At 36.9% G+C, this 22,570-nt stretch overlaps 1 protein-coding gene across 9 annotated transcripts in view; it reads left to right on the top strand.

The window, feature by feature from the left end:
* Window positions 1-22,570, top strand: part of PMCA (plasma membrane calcium-transporting ATPase 3) — a 1,183,542-nt gene that overhangs the window by 910,065 nt on the left and 250,907 nt on the right. The window lies entirely within an intron of this gene.

The raw sequence follows: 22,570 nt of genomic DNA, 5'->3' as shown, positions 1-22,570 counted from the left end.
AATTGCTTTCTTACATAATTTGCTTCTGCTACTACAGGTGACCCCCACTTAATGCTGATAATTTGTTCCCGAAAAACAGAGCGCTAAGTGAATCAGCGCTAAGCGAACATCATATTCTCATAATGTAACATTTGTATTTGTGAGTCATGGTCTATGCCATAGGATATTTCCTAATCAATAATAAACGGTAGCAAAAAGATGCACAAATGTCGGTCAAAATATTAAAAATTTGTACATATAAAATATTCTCCATTACATACGTATATAATTATGTGGTAAGTAACTACATTACGTATCAAAATTAAACTTAAAATCATGAATTTATTAATTGAATGGCCCTGGGCTGTCGAGTTTTCGTAACTTTGATCGATTTTGGGTTGTACTTTGGCCATCTTCCTAGTAAACTAAAAGGGGTTTTACTTTAAAATCCACGCAGCATTACCACCCAACAATAAAATCAACTGATCCTTCGCCTCTTTTGAAGCCTGGGATGTTTTTTTATTTTCTTCTTTCGATATGAAACTTCTTTTAGGCATTCGTTTCCAAAAAAGTCCTGTTTCATCTATGTTAAAAACTTGTTGAGAAGTTTAAACCACTCTTCAGTAATTTTGAGTTCATTTTTTGAAAGTTTCAGCTCCTTCTTGATCTGCACTTGCGACTTCTCCCTGAATTTTAAATCTATCTTACCAGCCCTTACTAGCTTTAAATGGTTCCAATTTTTTTTTTCTTTTTTTTTGTTAAAGGTGATTAATTGCTGATTAAGTGAAAGGTGATTTAATGCTTTCTTCAGACCATCATATAGGCTAATCGCTTTTTCTTTAATAATATTTAACTTAACAGAATTGTGCGTTGGATATTATTTTCAATAAAATTATTTAGAAGTATCTCCATTTCAATTATAATAGCCAGCCTAGTTGCTTGCAGTGGAACAGCTGTCTTTCCCACTGCTAAAATTAATTCTTTATTTTTTATAATTGTTCTTACAGTTGAACCTGCAAGTCCTAAATTATTGCACACATCTGCTTGTCATTGAACGGAATTGATTCGCTTCAAAACGTATAATTTAATTTTCAAATTCAGTATTTTTCTTACCTTAGTAGGCTTTGTACCGCGTCCAGACGTTGTTCCCTTTTAATTCTTATCCGCCATTATTAATCTTCGAAAATGTAAATGCGTTGCATTAATTATGATACAATGTTCGAGTAAACTGTGTGTTACGGACGATGTCTAACACTGTACCAAGTGATGACTAGACTTTGAATAAATGCATATAATGCAAATATTACAAGCAATATACTTGATAATTTTTTTTTAAAATGTTGATCATAACAAGTCACCATAGTGCAATTAAATTAGCATGGGAGAAAATTTTGCAAGTCAGCGTGGGAAACTTGGCTATTCATTTTCAAGCTATCAACTACATCAAAACGTTTTCATTGAACATGCCAAAAATTCAATCTGTATGCGGGTAAAAGAGTGTTATAGTGAGTTGTGACAGTGTTAGAGTGAGATATGGGTTAAATATCTCAATAAAAACAGCATTGTAGCGAATCAGCATAGAGCAAAAAGTGTTATAATGAGGGCATTCTGTACTACTACTACTATATGTGCATCTGTTTTTGCTTCTAATAATCCTGACACGTACCATATAATTGTTTATCTCATGACGACTGCCAGCAGGCCTTATAATTCTCCACACCTTGTTTTCCTGCTGTGGATCCCAGTAGAATTAGTGCCCAAATAATTTTATCTGTTGCTGTAAAACTATAAGATTACTTTAAAAAAATTCGCATTTTCCAAGGTTGTTTCATATGAAATTCAAATACAGGTGACCCCTGCTTAACGCTGATAATTTGTTCCAGAAAAACAGAGTGCTAAGTGAATCAGCACTAAGCGGGCGCCACTTTCCCTTAAGTTAACATATGTATTTGTGAGTTACGGTCTGTGCCATAGGATATTTCCTAATCAATAATAAATGGTAGTGAAAAGATGCACAAATGTCGGTCAAAATATTCAAATATTTGTACATATAAAATATTCTATATTGCATACGTATATAATTATGTGGTAACTACTTACGTATCTAAATTTATTTTAATTGATGAATTTAATCATGAAAAATGTGTCAATTTTGGGTTGTACTTTGGCCCTCTTCCTGGTAAACTACCTGGCATGTTTTTTTCTTCTTTCAATATGAAACTTCTTTTAGGCATTCGTTTCCAAAAAAATACTGCTTCATCTTTGTTAAAAACTTGTTGAGAAGTGTAACATATAATACCCTCTTCAATAATTTTAACAAGTTCTTTTTTGAAAGTTTCGGCTCTTTGCTCTGCACTTGCTGCTTCTCCCTGGATTTTAAATCTATTCAACCAGCCCTTACTAGTTTTAAATGGTTCCACATTTTTTTTTTTTTTTTTTCTCTTCTTAGGCGAGTTTTCTTCAGATCATCATATAGGCTAATCTCTCTCTCTTTTTTTTTTTTTTTTTTTCCTTCCCCATAATATTTAACTTAACTGAATTCTGCATTGGATATTATCTTCAATAAAATTAGTTAAAGTCTCTCCATTTCAATCCTAATAACCAGCCTAACCCTAGTTGCTTGCATTGGAACAGCTGTCTTTCCCACTGCTAAAATTAATTCTTTATTTTTTATAATTGGTCTTACAGTTAAACTTGCCAGTCCTAAATTATAGCACACATCTGCTTGTCGTTGACCGGAATCGATTTGCTTCAAAACATCTAATTTAATTGTAAAATTCAGTCTTTTTCTTACATTTATAGTCTTTGTATTGCATCCAGACGTTGTTGCTTTTTCATTCTTATCTGCCATTATTAACTCTTTGAAAATGTAACTGCATTGGTTGCATTAATTATGATACAATGTTCGAGTAAACTGTCCGTTACACATGATGTCTAATACTGTACTGAGTGATGACTAGACTTCGGATAAATGCATATAACGTAAATATTACAAGCAGTATACTTGATCATTTTTTAAAATGTTGATCTCGGAACTACGTAACAAGTCGCTGTACTGCAATTAAATTAATGTGCCAGAAAATTTCTCAAGTCGGCGTGTTAAACATTTTAATGCTGTTTTGCTATTCATTTTCAAGCTATCGACTCCATCAAATGAAACAATTTCGTTAAATATGCCAAAAATGCAATCTGTAAAAGAGCGTTATAGTGATTTGTGACAGTGTAATAGTCAGATACAGGTTTTAATATAAGAACAGTGTTATAGCGAATCAGCGTAAAGCAAACCACGTCATAACGAGGGCCTGCTGTACTACACCCATTAATGAATAGGTTGTTTTGAAATCATCTAGTACATACTGCCATCTGTTATTTGTGTTTCCATGCAATAGTAGATGCAGTTTTAATAGGTGGAAGCATAAAAACAGCTTTGAAAATCAAAGGAGCAGATCACTCCTGTTGTCCAATCTCAAAAAGCTGAGATTCTTTGGAAATCAGATGTAGAAATTGATAAAATTATATGAATTAAGTGATAAATAAATAAATATAATAGATGTAGAGGATATTATTGCAAAAAATCTTAATAACCATGTTTTTATTTTAATTTTTTTTTTTAACTATTTTTAAAATTTTCTGATAATTTTTGGCTGTAACCCCACTTTAATGTGGAGCAATCAAGTCAAAATAAGAATAAATTAATATTTAAAAACATTTAAGTGCGGTTTTCATTTTTGTAATCTTTTAAAACATTAATAAAATAACTATGGTATTTCCATTGTGAATGTGATATTTTAATTTTACAGTGTGTGTCTCGTTATTGATCATATAAAAAGATGAGAAATATTCATAAATGCTATTACTTCACCTTCTATTTATGGAGGCCTATGAAACTCCCATAATAATAGTTGGAAAAGTGGTGGATTTTAGATTACCATATTTTGAAAGTTTGTACTGTATTAATGAACTAATTGTATGTCCTATCTCTCCCAGTGAAAATAATTCAGTTTCTTTAACCTTATAAATAAAGCTAGGTGTTCTGTACAAGGGTAGTTTTATTTGTTGATTTTTGATATAAAATATTTAATTTGCAGGTAATTACTTAAAATAAAATTGCAGCTTTCTTATTAATGGAATAATTTCAAAATGCAAGAAAAATATTGCCTATAACTCATTAGTACTTGACTCCGATAAATAGTTTTTCTGAAGATATATATATATATATATATATATATCTATATATATATAGAATAATAGGAAAGTGGAAACAAAAATGGAAAAAAGACAATAGAAGAATGGCAAAGTAGTGTAGTCTAGTCTATCCCCCTTCTATCACTGTTTACTTCCTAATACTCACTTATATAAATATAATGCCAGTGAAAAATGTTAACCTACGATGGATAATCATTGCCATAAGAACTACGCCATAACATACCATCTCCAGTTGCTGCTTACAAAAACAATTTCTGTAATAATTGCTCAATAATTATTTCGTCTTCCCTCACATGCTTTATCTACATATAATTAATACTAATAACATTTCATAAGGTTGCAAAATATATGTATCATATTCTTACTTTGATAAAGTAACATCTTTAAAGAAATTAATTTATAGTTTTCCTCAGTACAGGGTGTTCCAGATGTCTTCTTAAATATATAAATAAATAAATAAATCATTATTTTTTAGATATATGGGACACCTTTGACAGCAAAAAATAGTGTGGTGTTATTTATATACAGATATGCATGATGAAGTAATCATCATGAGATGAAGCTCATCCCCCCCAATGCATGGAGGGACAGGACTAGTGCACACAAAATAAATACAGAAAGGAAACAACATGAAAATGCAAGCATATGTAACAACAAATAAGAATTATATAATAGTTTTTGTTGGGAAGATACTATTTCTTATAAGTTCTGTTAAAAGTGAAATATTCTTTAATTCACTAATGTAATGTAGATACTTGAAATTCAATCCGAAACATAAGAAAATTGTAGCAGCTATACTTATATAGAGATGAGGAGATGTACAAAGTAGTATTCCTACATCTCATCTCTGCATAGGGGCTTCTTTGACGCTCAGTGCAGTAGCATTTATACTTTTGAAAATTGTCAGTCAAGTGTAGCTATGTATTTAAAGAGCACAGGTAGAGAAAAGTTCTCAATAAAGAGATAGAAATACAACGGTATTCATCCCAGGAAAAACTGCTGGTTTCAAAGTGATTCAACATAAGGCAGTATTTAGTAGTCTTCATAAAGATGCCTCTAGAGGGAGCAACCTGTTATGGTCTCCAGATTTCTGCACCATAAGGAATGGTAGGATAGAGGAAATTACTTGTGCATTTCCTTGCAACAATAAGAATAAAGACATACTCAAGATGGAGCTTGACTCTTTATTTCAACTGGAATACCTTTAAATAAAATACCTCCAAATAAAAGTGGAAATGAAGCTTAGAGTTGAAAATGACTCTCCAGTCATGCTGTTGTGAAACAAGAAATAAGGTTATACAGTGATGGAATCTGCTTTGGCATTCTTTTTTCATACCACACTACTGCACATGATTGAGTTTATATATAATTTTTCCAGCAGGGTTGTATAAACAGGTAATTATGCCTCTGTATAAAGCAATGGTGATGCCTCAACTTGAGTATGGCTGACAGGTCTGGAAACCTCATTTTAGGAAGGATGTGCATCTGTTGGAATAGGTGCACAGAAGAGCTATGAGAATAGCGAGTGGGGGGGGGACAAAAAAAAAGTACTTGTACCAAGAAAGATTTCATTCTGAAAATTGTAGCATCTGGAAGCTAGACACCTGCGAGATTTGAACGAGGTATTTAAGACTTTGAATGGATCAAGAAGCTAAATATTGATGGCCTCTTTATTCTAGTTAAGACAACACACTTAAAGGGAGCACAATATTTTAATTGGGGAAAGATAGTTGCAGAAAAGTAGTGCAGAAATTTACATTCAGCCAGAGGGTAGTTGATTATTAGAACACGTTTACATCTGGTGTTTTGAAAGCATGTAATTTTAATAAATCTAAGGAAGAATTGGCTTCTTTGTTCCCCCCCCCCCCCGCCTTGACTGATACTGTGTAAGCTTGCTTCTTTGCATGCATCATTCAACAATACTAATACAATGGATTCCGGTTAATCGGGGCAGCTGTTTATTTGAGGCAAATCTTAAAAAAACAGAACCAAATCGAGAAAATAGCCAGGGTTTATTTTGCTTAATTGGACAACATGCCTTTTAATCGGGGCAGGAGACCACAGCACTGGAGATTACCCTACGATTGTCTCTGACCGTACCATGTGGTTCAGTCAGATTTCTGGAGATCACAACCATAAAACAATAAAAGCAATTAGCAGTCACCTGTTTATTGGGGTTTTTCTGTTGGTGCAATCTATCATAAACGGACAGTAACCTCGATCTTATTGAATTTGCGATAATACTAACAGCTGGAATTCTGTGGGTTATTATGGTGAAATGTGTTTACACTTCCAAGGAATCTTCAATCATATAAAAAAAAATTAATTTTCAGAATCTTCTCTTCATTCCTATTTTTAAAGCTTCCTAACTTGTTACTCCGTTCTCACTTGAGGGTATCGTGTTACTTGCAATTTGTGTGTGCGGTGTTCTTTGTTATCGATTGCTTATCTTTTTACTGTTTTAAATTTTAACCCCCACCCACAAATGTCAGTGAACAGAAATGTCAGCTAGTTAGTTTGTACATATTATTATTCCAGTTATCACGTATATTCTTCCAATTTTCACATAATTTAATTTAGTTAATCGGTAAGGTAATAAAGGGTAAATTTTTGCTTAATATATCTTTACTTTTATAGTCTGTGGATAATATTCCTCCTATTTCGTTAATTAGAACCGCTGTTTAATAGTATTAAAATTCAATTCACAAACGTTGATCACAATGACTGGTGCTTACCACACATCATATAGTGAACGGTACTTGACTATAGTGACTCCATCGTAACGTGATTTGATTGTACAACGAACCAGTCGTAAAGCGGGGGGGTCCATTGCATTTTTAACTTTTTTTACGTGAAACTTCGGATAATTGGGGCAGCCAATTATCTGGCCAAAATGCACTAGTCTCGATGTGTCCCAAATAACCAGAATTAACTGTACTAAATATACGAGGACCGGTAAAAAAGTAATGCTTCTTAATTTTTTGCTTTCAAATGTGGTGCTGTAGATCATTTCGCATGTCACTGAGTGGTCACTAGAGGTCTCTAGTTTCACCATACTGAGTGGCACTGTGATTGGTCTTGTGAGTGCAGCACACGGATAGTTCAGAATGGCAGATGTTACAGTACATATCAAACAAAGAGGGGTGATTGAATTTCTTATCAAGGAAGAAGTGATGCCTGTAAAAATCCATACAGGTCTCAAAAATGTGTATGGTGACAATACTGTAAATGTGCGTACAGTTAGATGTTGGGTAAGACATTTCAAGATTGGGAAAGTGACATTGTTGACAAGCCCCAAAGGGGCCAGCCAGTAATGTCAGTGACAACAGACAACAAGAGCCGGCTCTATGCGCTGATCATAGAGGACCACCGCATCACAGCACATGAATTGTGCGATGCAGTAGGTATAGGGAAGCCTGATGTGATCGCCATCATAATGGAACTAGGCCATAACAAGGTTTGTGCCTGGTGGGTCCCGAAGATGCTAACACATGAGCACAAAGAAGCCCATGGAAAGTCATCTGTATGGAACTTCTGTAGTGCTACGAGAGAGAGAGAGAGAGGTTTTTCATTCACATATAGTCACAGATGACAAAACCTGGGTCCACCTTTATGATCCTGAAATGAAGAGACAGTTGATGGAGTGGAACCATCAAAATTCACCGCACAAGAAGAAGTAGTTCAAAAAACAGCTTTCTGTCAGTAAATTCATGGCAACAGTATTTTGGGACAAAGATGGAGTCTTGCTTGTGGACATCTTGGAGCATGACGCCACAATCAACTCAGATTGATATGTGGAAACGTTGAAAAAGTCAAAAGCTCGCATTTGTAGGGTTTGATTGGACATGAACCTTAATGAGGTTCTTCTTATTCATGATAACACACAACACCACACCAGTCTGCACACAATGGAGGCCATTGCAAAACTGAGGTGCACTATTCCTCCTCACCATTCTCACAGCCCGAATCTTGCACCTTCTAACTATGACCTCTTCAGCCCAGTGAAGGTTGCACTCCATGGAACCCATTTTGCTGACAATGACCAGTTAAAGCACAGTGTTTGCAAAGCCCTTCAGAGCAAGAGTAAGGACTTTTACAGGATTGGAATACAGTGTCTGAATCAAAGATGGCAGAAGTGCATAGAAAATGATGGTGACTTTGTGGAAAAATAAGTGAGTTTATTAATAATTGAGGATTAATTGATGTAAAAGGCATAGTTATAGCAATTAAATTTTCTGAGGAAAAAAATAGGAGGCATTACTTCAGATATGAAGTTTTCTGAGCAGTGCAGACAGGCTGCCAGGGCAGGTTATGGGGTGTTGTCAATGATATACAGGAATTTTTCTAGCAGGGAAAAGGAGGTGATTGTCCCTCTGTGTAAGGCAATAGTCAGGCAACACCTTCAGTACTGCGTGCAGGTCTGGAGGCCTCATTTTAGGAAGGATGTAGATTTGCTTGAGCGTGTACAGAGAAGGGCAACAAGATTGGTAAGGGAAATGAAGGGATCCTCTTGCCAGGAGAGGCTTAAGTTCTGCAAATTGCAGCAGCTGGAGACTAGGCACCTGCGAGGTGATCTGATTCAGGTGTATAAAGCCTTGGATGGGTTGAGCACGCTGAATCCTGATGGGATTCTTCCACTTGTCCAGATTACGAACCTAAGGGGGCATAAATTGAAATTGAGGAAGGACAGATGTAGAATAGATATGTGGAAATTTGCCTTTAGCCAGTGGATGGTTAATTGCTGGAACAAACTTCCATCTGTCATTGTGGAAGTTGATAGGTTAAATAAATTTAAGGAGGAACTGGACAAACATTTTGTGGGGATTGTTTTGTAAATTTTTTTTTTTTTTGGCTGATGCTGCATAAGCTCATACACTTGCTTTCTTGCATCACATGCTACTACTACTACTACTTTCATACTGCTCCTCATATGTAAGAACAATTTTACATGTGTGGCTCAGTGACTGGAGGAAAAACTGAGTAATTCCATTAGTTTCGGAAATGAAAGAAATGAGTGATGCATTGATGACAGCATGAAACTGATGCAAAGTAAATTTTATTATGCCAAGCAGTTGCTGGATGGGTTCATTACTTGAAAGATCAAGAAGAGAATGGACTTGGTGGTTAACTCCATAAAAAGGAAATGCAGGTATATAGTAGGACAAATATATATTCATGAAATCATACAACAAAACAGGATGTTCCCTATAGATCAAGGTGAACTGATGAGCATCTTGATCTTCTTTACACAGGATAATATGCTGCAACATGTGACCTTCACATTTATAAAGGCACTTTAATTGTTTCAACTCATCTAGGGTTGAACATTGTATTCCAATTGATATGTGTATTTAAGGGTAAAGAAATATGGAAAAACCTAATTGAGGAAGATGCAAGAAAGTTCAAGAAAAATCAAGACAGTGTTAAAAATAAATAGATGTGCATTTGTTAAGATGCAATGACTAATCATTATCTGTGAATTCATCCTAAAACTAAAAATGAAAATTATGTGCAATTATGTATCCTCGATTGTATGGAACAGAAGCCTTGACATTGACTATAGAGATAATGAAGAAGTTATATGCATTCATGGTGCAGATATAGATGAATATACACAAAATTTCTTGGATAGAAAAAGTTACTGTGAAAGATGAACATAGAAATACTGTTTGCTGTCAACAAAAGGAAATTGGAATACTTTGGTTATATAATAAGAGAGGTAAGTATGGTAAACTGCAACTCATCATCCAAGGAAAAATATCAGTGGAGAAAACAGTGTTGATAGACTGAGAATATCTTGGTCGAAAAATGTGCAAAAATAGTTTGGATGCAGCACTGGAGAACTACATAGATCTGTGCTTAGGCCTCAAAAATTAAAATAGCCAGGATGATAGCTAACCTCCAAGGAGAGTAGATGACAAACACAAGAAGGACATATAATGAAAGATGACACATTCTACTACTTTACATAATACAATGTGTCATCTTTCATTGTTGTTTGGCAGCTTTAATTCTTCATAGTGTGTTGTTATTGCAAGGAAACTACTGTTAATTAATAAAAACATAAAATCAAAAGAAGTGAATCCAGTTGATATAGATGAACAGTGCACTGTTGAGTCAGTTTGGTGTGACATAAGCACTGCGAAAGCAAAAATACGAGTAGGAGTGTGTTATAGGCCTAATGACTCGAATGAGTACAATGAACAATTGTACAGAGAAATAGAGTGGGCCAGTAAATCAGAATGTCTTATAATGAGGGATTTTAACTTCCCAGATATTGACTGGAACTTGTGGGTTGGTCACTCACACACTAGTCAGACTTTTGTGGATTTATTGGATGATTGTTTTCTGCAGCAGCAGCAGCAGCAGCAGCATATTCAAGAGGCAACCAGAGAGAGCAATACTCTTGATCTGGTTATCAGCAGTGATCATTCGTGTATTAAGAATTTGCAGATAAAGGAACCACTATGTGGCAGTGATCACAGTGTACTAATGTGGGATTTACTTAAAAATTTAATTACCATCAGGGGTAAAGAAAAGGGTTTTTGCTTCCGTAAAGGTGAGTACAATGGTCAACTCATCATCCAAGGAAAAATATCAATGGAAAACACAGTGTTGATAGACTGAGAATATCTTGGTCGAAAAATGTGCAAAAATAGTTTGGATGCAGCACTGGAGAACTACATAGATCTGTGCTTAGGCCTCAAAAATTAAAATAGCCAGGATGATAGCTAACCTCCAAGGAGAGTAGATGACGAACACAAGAAGAACATATAATGAAAGATGACACATTCTACTACTTTACATAATACAATGTGTCATCTTTCATTGTTGTTTGGCAGCTTTAATTCTTCATAGTGTGTTGTTATTGCAAGGAAACTACTGTTAATTAATAAAAACATAAAATCAAAAGAAGTGAATCCAGTTGATATAGATGAACAGTGCACTGTTGAGTCAGTTTGGTGTGACATAAGCACTGCGAAAGCAAAAATATGAGTAGGAGTGTGTTATAGACCTAATGACTCGAATGAGTACAATGAACAATTGTACAGAGAAATAGAGTGGGCCAGTAAATCAGAATGTCTTATAATGAGGGATTTTAACTTCCCAGATATTGACTGGAACTTGTGGGTTGGTCACTCACGCACTAGTCAGACTTTTGTGGATTTATTGGATGATTGTTTTCTGCAGCAGCAGCATATTCAAGAGGCAACCAGAGAGAGCAATACTCTTGATCTGGTTATCAGCAGTGATCATTCGTGTATTAAGAATTTGCAGATAAAGGAACCACTATGTGGCAGTGATCACAGTGTACTAATGTGGGATTTACTTAAAAATTTAATTACCATCAGGGGTAAAGAAAAGGGTTTTTGCTTCCGTAAAGGTGAGTACAGTGGTCTTAGAAAGTTTTTAAATTCTGTACAGTGGGATCAACTGACAATGTTACCAACAGTAAATTCTAAGTGGGAAGCATTCAAGGAATTAATCATGGATGCTACTAAAAGTTTCATACCTATTAAGAAATATTGTTCAACGTTAGGCCTAAATGGTTATCTAATGAAACTCGTAAGAGGGAAGAAAAATGCATGGGATGCATATAAATTATCAAGCGACTCAGAAGCCTATGGCAGATATAAGTTAATCTGTAATCAGGTCACAAAGGAGGTTCGGCAGGCGAAGGCAGATTACGAGAAATCCTTGGCAAAAGATGCTACGAAAAACAGCAAGGATTTCTTTACTTATATAAACTCTAAAAGGAAGGGGATGAATCTGATTGGTCCACTTGACATCGATGGTTCGACTGTTGATGATCCTGCTCAGATAGCAAACAAACTGAATGAGTATTTTGCATCTACATTCACACGTGAGGAATTATTAAGGTATGAAAGTGGCAGAAGGTTATCAAATTGTAGCAGGATACTTAATGATTTTGTAATAACTGAGAGCAAAGTGGAAGAGAAATTGTTGAAGTTAAACATAAGAAAAGCACCTGGGGTGGATGGGATCTATCCAGTTATATTAAAGGAGGCGGCAGAGCAACTAAGCAAACCCTTAGCCATAATTATGAGAGCATCCTTGGACTCAGGGGAGGTTCCCACGGACTGGAGATGTGCAAATGTATCCCCAATTCACAAAGGGGGATCGAAGGGTAACATGGGTAATTACAGACCAGTTAGTTTAACTTCTGTTCCGGGTAAAATAATGGAGTCGCTGGTTAAAGATGCATTGAAGGATCATCTAGACAAGACTGCAGCAATAATTCAGACACAGCATGGGTTTGTTAAGGGAAAGTCTTGTCTGACAAATTTGATAGGATATTATGATGTGGTTACAAAGGAACTGGATGCAAAAAATAATTTTAATATCATATATTTGGATTTCAGGAAAGCTTTTGACACTGTTGCGCATGGAAGACTGTTGTACAAATTGGAGCAGAATGGTATTAAGGGTAAGTTGCTACAATGGATAAAAGGATGGTTAAGTGCGAGAAGACAGAGGGTGGTAATCAATGGGTGCTGCTCTTCTCGGACTAATGTTATTAGTGGAGTCCCACAGGGTTCGGTGTTGGGTCCACTATTGTTTTGTATATTTATCAATGATATTGATGAAGGTATATCAGGCTTAGTGTCGAAGTTTGCAGATGATACAAAGGTTGGCAGGGTTGTTAATGACAGTAATGGCAGTGTGCTACTGAAATGGGATCTAGATAATTTGGGCAGATGGGCTAAGAAGTGGCAACTGAAGTTTAACCTTGACAAATGCAAAGTACTGCATATGGGTAGAAGTAACCCCAGAGAAACGTACCAACTGTGTGGTACTACACTTAAGGTGGTAGAAAATGAAAAAGACGTGGGAATAATTGTGCAGGCAGATATGAAGTTTTCTGAGCAAGGTAGACAGGCTGCCAGGGCAGGTCATGGAGTTTTGTCAATGATATATAGGAATTTTGCTAGCAGGGAAAAGGAGGTGATTATCCCTCTGTATAAGGCAGTGGTCAGGCCACGCCTTGAGTACTGCGTACAGGTCTGGAGGCCTCATTTTAGGAAGGATGTAGATTTACTTGAGCATGTACAGAGAAGGGCAACAAGATTGGTGAGGGGAATGATGGGACCCTCTTACCAAGAGAAGCTTAAGTTCTGCAAATTGCAGTGGCTGGAGACTAGGCACCTGCACGGTGATCTGATTGAGTTGTATAAGGCTTGAATGGGTTGAGCACTCTGAATTCTGATGGGATCCTTCCACTTGTTCAGATTACAATCCTAAGGGGGCATAAATTCAAATTAAGAAAGGACAGGTGTAGAATAGATGTGCGGAAATTTGCCTTTAGCCAGCGGGTGGTTAATTGCTGGAACAAACTTCCATCTGTCGTGGAAGTTTATATGTTGAATAAATTTAAGGAAGAACTGGACAGGCATTTGGAGGGAATGGTGTGATTTTTTTTTTTTTTTTGGCTGATCCTGCTTAAGCTCATACACTTGCTTTCTTGCATCACATGCCACTGCTACTACTACTACTTTCGGGTAGCCAATCGAGTTGTTTCAGCAAATGAACTGATCTCCTTCCTTTCTGTTTATTTATCTATATATAGTATTTACATGCACAGATAGGTATTTGGTATGTTGAGGGTCTAGCGGCTCCTGGGATTTCTCCCATCTCCCCGGTGTTCTCTGTGTCGAGTGACAATACCCTGTCAAGCCAGAGATTTAAAGTGTGTGGATCGTGTATAGTTTAGTCTGTTGTGCCCATTGTTCGTCTGGCTTATTGGCCATCGGGCCCCTGATGGGACCCGACATTGCCCATACCACACCACATTGAGGCTAGCCAGGGTTACCAGTAAGGAATCAGTATTCTGGCAGGTCCTGCCATCTACTTTCATCAGATTTCAGTGGCTAGGACCTATAAAAAAAAAAAATTGCTTTAATCGCTGTTGGTTCTTTTGTTTGGTCATAGAGATTTGCCTTAAGAGCGAGAAGGGATTGTACGCTGGATGAGTTTTATTTTTTGGCCGAAAAGGATCGGGCAAGCAATTTCGTTGTAGTTACAATTTTGACATGTGGGGCTGTGCGCTGTGAAGGTAGACAGATTTGGGTGGGGAGAAGGAAGGCTGGAGGACAGAAAAAGAGAAGAAAGGGACTGATAGAGAAAGTGGCCTCCAAATGTTCAGTGGGCATGCCCATGCCACACCACAGGGAAAGTAGGTTTTGCAGGGAGAGGATGGGACAGGGGTGTATGTCCCCCCCCCCCCGGGAAAAGGAGATAAAGCAGTCCCGGAAAGGTGTCGGACCTGGGTCGCCATTTGGCTAGTTGGCAGCAAGGCTTCAATCTAATTCATTCACTTTGACTCTCCAGGTGGTGGACTTAGTCTCGGCAGAGGCCAGAATGCGTCACCTGCACATGACAGGCCAGCTGCATCTAGGTCCCAGTGTTTGGTCGCATCCATTTAGGACTCAGTTGTCTTTTAGTTGCTATAGGTTGTCCCCACCACTTGTGTTCAAGTCCTGTAATCACTCAGCTGGTCATCAATGGCCAGTTGTGTTCTTTGTGTCCATCGGTGGTCCAAAGTCTGAAGTTTGTTTCAGGGTAGTGGAAGTGCTCTTTGCCTCGCAAACAGATTTTGAGCGAAAAGTGTGAAAGCCTTATAGTTTTCTTCTTCCTGCAGCACTATGTCCTCCTGATTTCTAAGGATGGAGCGTAGTTTGGTAAACAGCAGGCCATGGAGGTCTTCGTATATATTACATTCGTAGAGCAGGTGCTCCCAAGTTTCTTCTTGTCCACATCTACAGTGCACTATGTCTGAGATTCCAAAATCGTGTAGCTTATTCCTGAAGGAGCCATGTCCTGTCAGCAGGTAAGTGGTATGAAGCACAGGAGAAAGTACCAGGTCGGGAAATAGGGTAAACACATCCAATATCTGGTATGAAGCTTCTAGTTATGTGGCCTTTAGTGGAGTCATTCCACCGATTCTGCCACACTTTTCTCATGTGGTCTAGTCAGAGTTGGGTCCGTAGTGCATCCCAAATATGTGATTACCCTTCCTTTGGCGTGTTGGTGCAGCAGCCCACAGCCGACAATCTCCAAGTCCAGAGGGAGACATCCCGCAAGGAACTGGAGAGCATGGGTGGGTGCTCACCGTGCAACATGCTCTGGTTGTTGTGAGGAGAATTATTCAATGGATGGTTTCAATTTCCTTCTGTTAACACCAGTGCTTTCCTTATCGTACCAAGCCCCCGCTGCATAAGCCAGTGCCAGGATGAAGAATGCTTTGTAGAGGATGGCGAGCACCCTCTTCTTCAGACCCCAGTCTCTGAGTGTAACTCCATCGAATAGGTCAGAATATTTCCTGAATTTTACTCTGAGGTAACTAAGATGCTGTGTGAAGTTGAGGTGTCTATCGAGGATAACGCCAAGATACTTGACTTCTGTTTGGAGTTTAATGGTTGTTCCATTTATCTTGATCTGAGGAGGCCTCCTGGGATCAAGGGAGCCCCTGAGGAGTATTGAATGTATTTTTTCCAGTGAGATGTTCAGTAGGTTCCCATTTGCCCATCCTTGCAGAACAGAAATGGCATGATTTGCATGGGTCTCCAGCTGTGTCCTGCTATTAGCCTGCAGCATCAATATAAGATCATTGTCGTATGCCTGCATTCTTATATTAGGGATTTCCATATTGAGGAACTCATCCAGCACAAGAATCCACAGAAGGGGCCCCAGATAGATAGTGGGCTGGAACACTATCTTGCCGAAATCACACCTGCCCAATAAGATTTTAATTCTTCAAACCTAGGAATAACCCAGTCCTTCAGCATAGCTAAATAAAATTCGTGGTACAGTGATTCTTAGAAAAATTATGGACTTGTTATTGTTACCCACCCACAGCTTGATGTGTGATGGTTGATTGTGTTCCAATTCTTTATAATGATAAAGATTTGTTTAGTCCCAGAAATGAGCATTTCAGTATAGTAAACTGAAGTAAATAGCACAGTCATCTGAAATAATGACTTTATCACATGCAGGCAGTATCATAAACGTGTCATGAAGCCCAGTACAAGCTGTGGTTCTTTTATGCATTGTTGTTGTTATTATTTGGTTTTTAGGAGCATTAGCAACTAAGGCCATATTGCTCCGTCTTTTCTGCATATCTGTGTCACTAAGTTCATTAACCCGGCAGTAGTGATGGGTAATCTGACAGGCTTGATTGTGGAATGACAGAAAATTACATACCTGTGTTAATTAACATTTAAAAATTTTAAATATTTACTGCAATAACTGCAGTAGTTTCTGTTTTTTTTTTTGTTTTTTTTTTTATATGGTTTTCATGCAGAAATTGCATGCAAGAACCTGTCAGGTTATCCACCACCATCTTTGCAATTACAGTACATTCCGGTTATTTGGGCCACCAGTTAATCATGGCAGCCGTTTATTTGGGGCAAATCTTAAAAAACAGAACCAAATCAAGAAAATAGCCAAGGTTTACTTTGCTTAATTGGGACAATATGCCGTTTAATCGGGGCAGGAGACCTCAGCACTGGAGATTACTTTACGATTGTCTCCGACTGTACACGTGGTTCAGTTGGATTTCTGGAGGTCACAACCATAAAACAATAAAAACAATTAGCAGTCACCTGTTTATTGGGCTTTTCTGTTAGTGCGATCTATCATAAATGGACAGTAAACTCGATCTTATTGAATTTGCGATAATACCGACAGCTGGAATTCTGTGGGTTATTATGGTGAAATGTGTTTACACTTCCATGAAATCTTCAATCATATAAAAAAATTAATTTTCAGAATCTTCTCTTCATTCCTATTTTTAAAGCTTCATGACTTGTTACTTTATTCTCACTTGCACGTATCGTGTTACTTGCAATTTGTGTTTGCCATGTTTTTTGTTATTGATCTTATCTTTTTACTTTTTTAAATTTTAACCCCCACCCACAAATGTCAGTGAACAGAAATGTCAACTAGTTAGTATGTACATATTACAGTACATATTAATTATTCTGATTATCACGTATATTCTCCTGATTTTCACGTATCATTTAATTTTTTAATTGGTTAGGTAATAAAAGGTAAATTTGTGCTTAATATATCTTTACTTTTATAGCCTGTGGATAATATTCCTCCTATTTTCGTTAATTAGAATTGCTGTTTAATAGAATTAAAATTCAGTTCACAACCATGATCACAATGACTGGCGCTTACTACACATCGTATAATGAACGGTACTTTACTATGGTGAGTCCATCGTAACGTGATTTGATTGTACAGTGAACCAATTGTAAAGCGGGGGTCCATTGTATTTTTAACTATTTACATGAAACTTCGGATAATTGGGGCAGCCGCTTAATCGGGCCAAAATGCACTAGTCCTGATGTGTCCCAAATAAATGGAATCGACTGTATTTGGCTTTTTTCTTGAAGAATAGCATGATATTGGACATGTGCCACTGCTGTGTTTTTTTATAATTTCAGGTTACTTATTTTTCTTCTTACCTTTGTTGGTTTTGAAAGGTTTATTATAGTTTTCACTGAGTAGAAATGACATGAAATTCACTATTCTCTCCAGATGGACACCATATTGAGAGAAGCAGGATCCATAGTTTCAAATTTTGTTGTGAATCGCACCAAATTTGAAAAATTTTGAAATTAACCCGAAAAGAGAAGTATCTAATGGTATCGAACATATATGTTTTTATAATTTTTTAATAATATTTATATACATAAAAAGCAGAAATATGTGCACATGCGCATATTTGGAATTTCGTGTACTTAATGGATTTTTAGCTGGAAAATGCTCAAGAATAAGAGACTGATGTTCTATTAGCATTTTCCATCCCACACAATCGATCTTTTTAGAGGATGTCACATGACATCCCAATATGTCAGAGCTATAATGAAGAAAAAGAAATGGGAAAACAGCAATTTTTTTTAAACAACTAACAAAAATTTTAACACCACATACAATCACTGATTCTTCTCACCCATACATTACTAGACGATTTCACATGCATTAACAATGATAATTGCTCATGCACAGACCCCCACTTTTTTGGCGGCTGCTGCCCCCACTACTATGAAGACAACCTGATACTAACAACTCATACAATCACTGTGAAAAAATCAAATCATCAAAAAACAACTTGAAAACAAAGAAAACTCACCTCATGCATCCTCGCATGCCAGCTGGTATACTTCATCAAACATCCACACTGAAAACACTTGTATTCCGAAGCTGTCAAATTCACACTTGTGGTCAAGAAAAACAGTAACAAAAATAATGACCTACCAATCAAAACTAAGCACCTCCCCCTCCTCGACGACACAAACAGAGTCACATAGTTTAATGTTTAATTATCCGAGTGCTCCAGAAAATGCATATCAGCCTAATTTTTTATTAAAACTTAAAGTAAGTACTGCAATATGTTAAGAAAAGTTGAAATATTTGGCACTTGTTAAGTGATCACTACATTTTTGCTACATTTTGATTGCCACAGCCATCTGGTTAATATAAATAAGCTTAAATGCTTTCATCTTTAAATCCCATTTTGTGTCTGTGCAAAGTTGTTAATGGAATATACAATTCAGTGATCTTTTATCAAGCAACTTTTGGTGAGATTATTATGCTGACACCTGTTAGCATTGTTGCTTTTGCAAAGCTTGGTATTTTCTAAAATACTTCCATTGAGTGAGAACAGTTTATATTTGCAGCATAGGGTGTAAATTTTTGGTGGAATCAGTATGCCAGTTCTTCAAAGAAATCTCTTCTGGTGTATTTTATAATTTTTGTCTCTGCTGACCTTCCCGGAACCCATGCACTCACAACAACTTATTGTTCAGTGCTGTGCAAAGGTTGCATCTCTCATCTGAAACAAACAAAAAAAGTATTTTTAATATGGAAGGGAAGGTTAACAAGGCATCTATAACACCCATAAAAAAAATTATTTCTTCAGTAGATAATGTTACTCCATTTATATACACACACACTGAATGATCACTGAATTAATACTGCCTGCTTAATACCATGTCGGGCCACTGCTTTCATGGATAACAGCCACAGTTGGGTCAATGCCTATTTGCATAGGCATTGACCCAACAAGATGTCTGAAGATGTCCATAGGGATCTCCAGTCATACTGCCTGTAAGGCTTTCCACAGTGTCGGAATAGATGACAGTTGCATGTCCATACGTCTCACTTCCTTTCCAAAATCCCACAGGTGTTCAATTAGATTGAGGTCAGGAGAATTTGGAGGCCAATCAAGATGAGTAATATCTTCACTGTACTTCTCAAATCACTCATGCATAGTGCAGGCCTGATAACATGGTGCATTACTGTCTTGGAAGATCCCATTCCTGTCCAGGAAAAAAATGTAACATGGCACCGTGCATATAGTCTCTTAAGAGCTTCTGGTAGACCTTGCCAGTGAAACATAGGTCAATATGCACCAGGGGTCCTAGTTCTTGCCAGAAAAACATCCCATATTAAGCAACCACTGCCACCAACCTGGATAGGTAACACTATGCACAATGTGTCCGTGGACTCATGTTGCTTGTACCACAAACAAAGTCATCTATCAGCATGTTGCACCATGTCTTTAGACTCACCCAACCAGCATACTCATTTCCAATCCTCCAGTGTTCAACCAGCATGTTGTTGGCCCCACGTCATTCACTGTCGATGATGATTAGCAGTGAGGAGAGGGTGTCTCTTGGGTTGTCTGCTGACCCCATACATTTGAGTTTATGGCACTTCGTAATTTGAGATATTGTTCTTGCATTACGCAGATTGTATTGCATTGTCATCTGTTGCACTGTGACCTGCCTTTGCGCCCATACAATGCTCTGTACCCTTCACTCACCACAAACATCCACCTTGCGTATTCCTTTACGGTTCTATAGGTGGGAGGTGGTTTGGCCAGAGTAGGCTGTAAGCAACCGAAAACACATGCTGTTTTCGATATGGAAACACTTGGTGCACAAGTTTCACAGTCATGCCCTTTTGAAATTCCATGATGTCTTCACTGCATCCTATAACTGCTACTTTATCACTCTAACTTGCACAGCTAGGTGCAGATTACCACTGCTCCATTGTACGAAGCTATTCGATTTTTTATACTGTGAACTATGCTGCATAGTCCATTATGGATGGGGTAGTCATATTCAGTGATCACTGTGTGTGTGTGTGTGTGTGTGTGTGTGTGTGTGTGTGTGTGTGTGTGTGTGTGTGTGTGTAATGTATATTTTACATATTTAGTTGTGGAATTTGTAACATTAACATAAGAGACCAAGAAACAAGTATAAAGTAAGAAAACAGTATGGTATAGTATAAGACAGTTTCCACTGTCTCATACTCATATTTACCCCTCGTGCACACGCACGCGCGCACACACACACGCACACAGAGGCACGCACGCGCGCACGCACGCACGCACACACACACACACACACACACACACACACACACACACACACACTCATAGTTTGGTGTGCAATGGTACACCAAATTGGCTTGATTTTAGTATGCATACAGAGAGAGAGATAAAAGAATTTTAGTGTGGTGGTCTGCAATATGAAATCCAATTTAATTGTGCCATTGGTATTCTGAATTGTAAATATCTTTAAAAAAATTCTTCAAGTATTTATGTCACTCCATTTATAGATAATGTTAATAGTGTTTTTTTTTTTTTTTTGGGAAAATATAGAAATATGGTTATTTTATGATGATTAATTTCAGTGATTTGTTATCTGTAATAAAATCATTTGATTTTTAAGAATTCAGAAGTCTACCCCAAGATTCAATTTTAAAATTCTGTCTTGATTTTTTTTTTTTACGTTATGACAACCAACCAGTATGCCAGGAATTAATTATTCATAGCTTCATGTATAATAGCTTTACTTTTGACTTATGTGTGTAGTGCTTTTTAATAGAAATTGCCATATCATTGTTGAATTTTCAACAGTGAATTCCAGGAAAGCAATATATGGTTCCATGTAAGCGTCACTTGATTTCTTTAAAAAAAACTATTAACTGCATTTAAAATTGTGGTATCCCTAATATTGCCAAGTCCTTTTTCTATGTACATAATGCCTTCAGTTTTCTAGGAAGTTGGCTTGATTTTTTATTTTTTTGGCTTATTTTTTGCAACTAAAAAAAATGTTAATTGAAATTGTATAATCCCTTTTGATATATGGTACAATGTTCTAAAATTATTGTAATGTGTGCATATCTCCTATGTCTTATTTCTTATAATTTTTTTAGAACAAATTCAATGAGATAAGATTTTACTGCATTGTAACTAGCCAGAGCCTTCTGTTAATGGATAGCTTCCATACAAAATGCATAATGAAAGGAAAGAAAAATTGGGAAAGGCAATAAAAAATTCCACATTGGAAAGGATTCAGAAATATTAAACATTAAACAAGTTGTATTGGATATAAATATGCAATTTGGGGAGATAAACAATTTAACACCCCCCCCCCCTTCTTTCTTTCTTTGCCTTCCAAGAAAAGATAGAAAATATAACACAGTAAATAAAGTATGGTTTTGCGGGCAGCCAACCCATGTTTCAGTAGTTTACTAAGCAAGGACACTTCTCTAAATATAATAAAAGTAAATTTATTAAAAACAGAAAATAGTAATAGTATTTGCCATATAGTGCAAGGAAGCAAAAAAAAAAAAAAAAAAAAAAAAAAACACCAAGTAGATAAGAAAATACAAATTATATGCTTCCCGATTTGTTCAAACTGTCATCCCCAGCCACCTGTGAGGGCAACTTGTTCCAGCAATCAACCACTGTAATTTGAATTAATGGCCCCTAGTTCTGGAATTCTTTATAACAATGAAAGTTCCACTTGCATTCGTTTTACTAATCCCATTATCCTTTATAAACCTCAATTAGATCAACTGTGAGGTGTCTGGTTGCCAAACCCTGTAGACCACATAATCGGAATCTTTTCTCATATGGTCATCCTTTTGCTGATCTTACCATTTGAGTTGCTCATCTTTGGACCCTTTCAAGAAGCTCAATGTCTTTTTTCAGATGTAGTCTTAGAATTTCCTTATACTGTGGGACAATGACCTCCATATCTCTACAGGATAACATTCGAAAAATCATCGATGGGACAGACACCATGGACTTTCCTGGCTGCCTGTTTACACTGCTCAGAAAACTGCATATCTGTCCATATTATAACTTCCAGATCCCTTTCTTCATCTATTGTTTTTAATTCAATGCCATCAAGTGTATAATTTATTTTAGCATTGCTATTTCTCAAGCATTAGACCTTGCATTTGGCTGCATTAAAACTTAGCTGCCTCTTGTCTGACCATTCCTGAAGCCTGGTCAAGTCATCCTGAAGGAGTGCTGCATGACGTTGATCATTAATGA

This window comes from Mastigoproctus giganteus, chromosome 13, assembly GCF_048544385.1.
Source record: "Mastigoproctus giganteus isolate SK-2022 chromosome 13, ASM4854438v1, whole genome shotgun sequence".
Taxonomy (NCBI): domain Eukaryota; kingdom Metazoa; phylum Arthropoda; class Arachnida; order Uropygi; family Thelyphonidae; genus Mastigoproctus; species Mastigoproctus giganteus.
The sequence above is the reverse complement of the archived record's forward strand: the minus strand, read 5'-3'. Positions and strand labels throughout refer to the sequence as shown.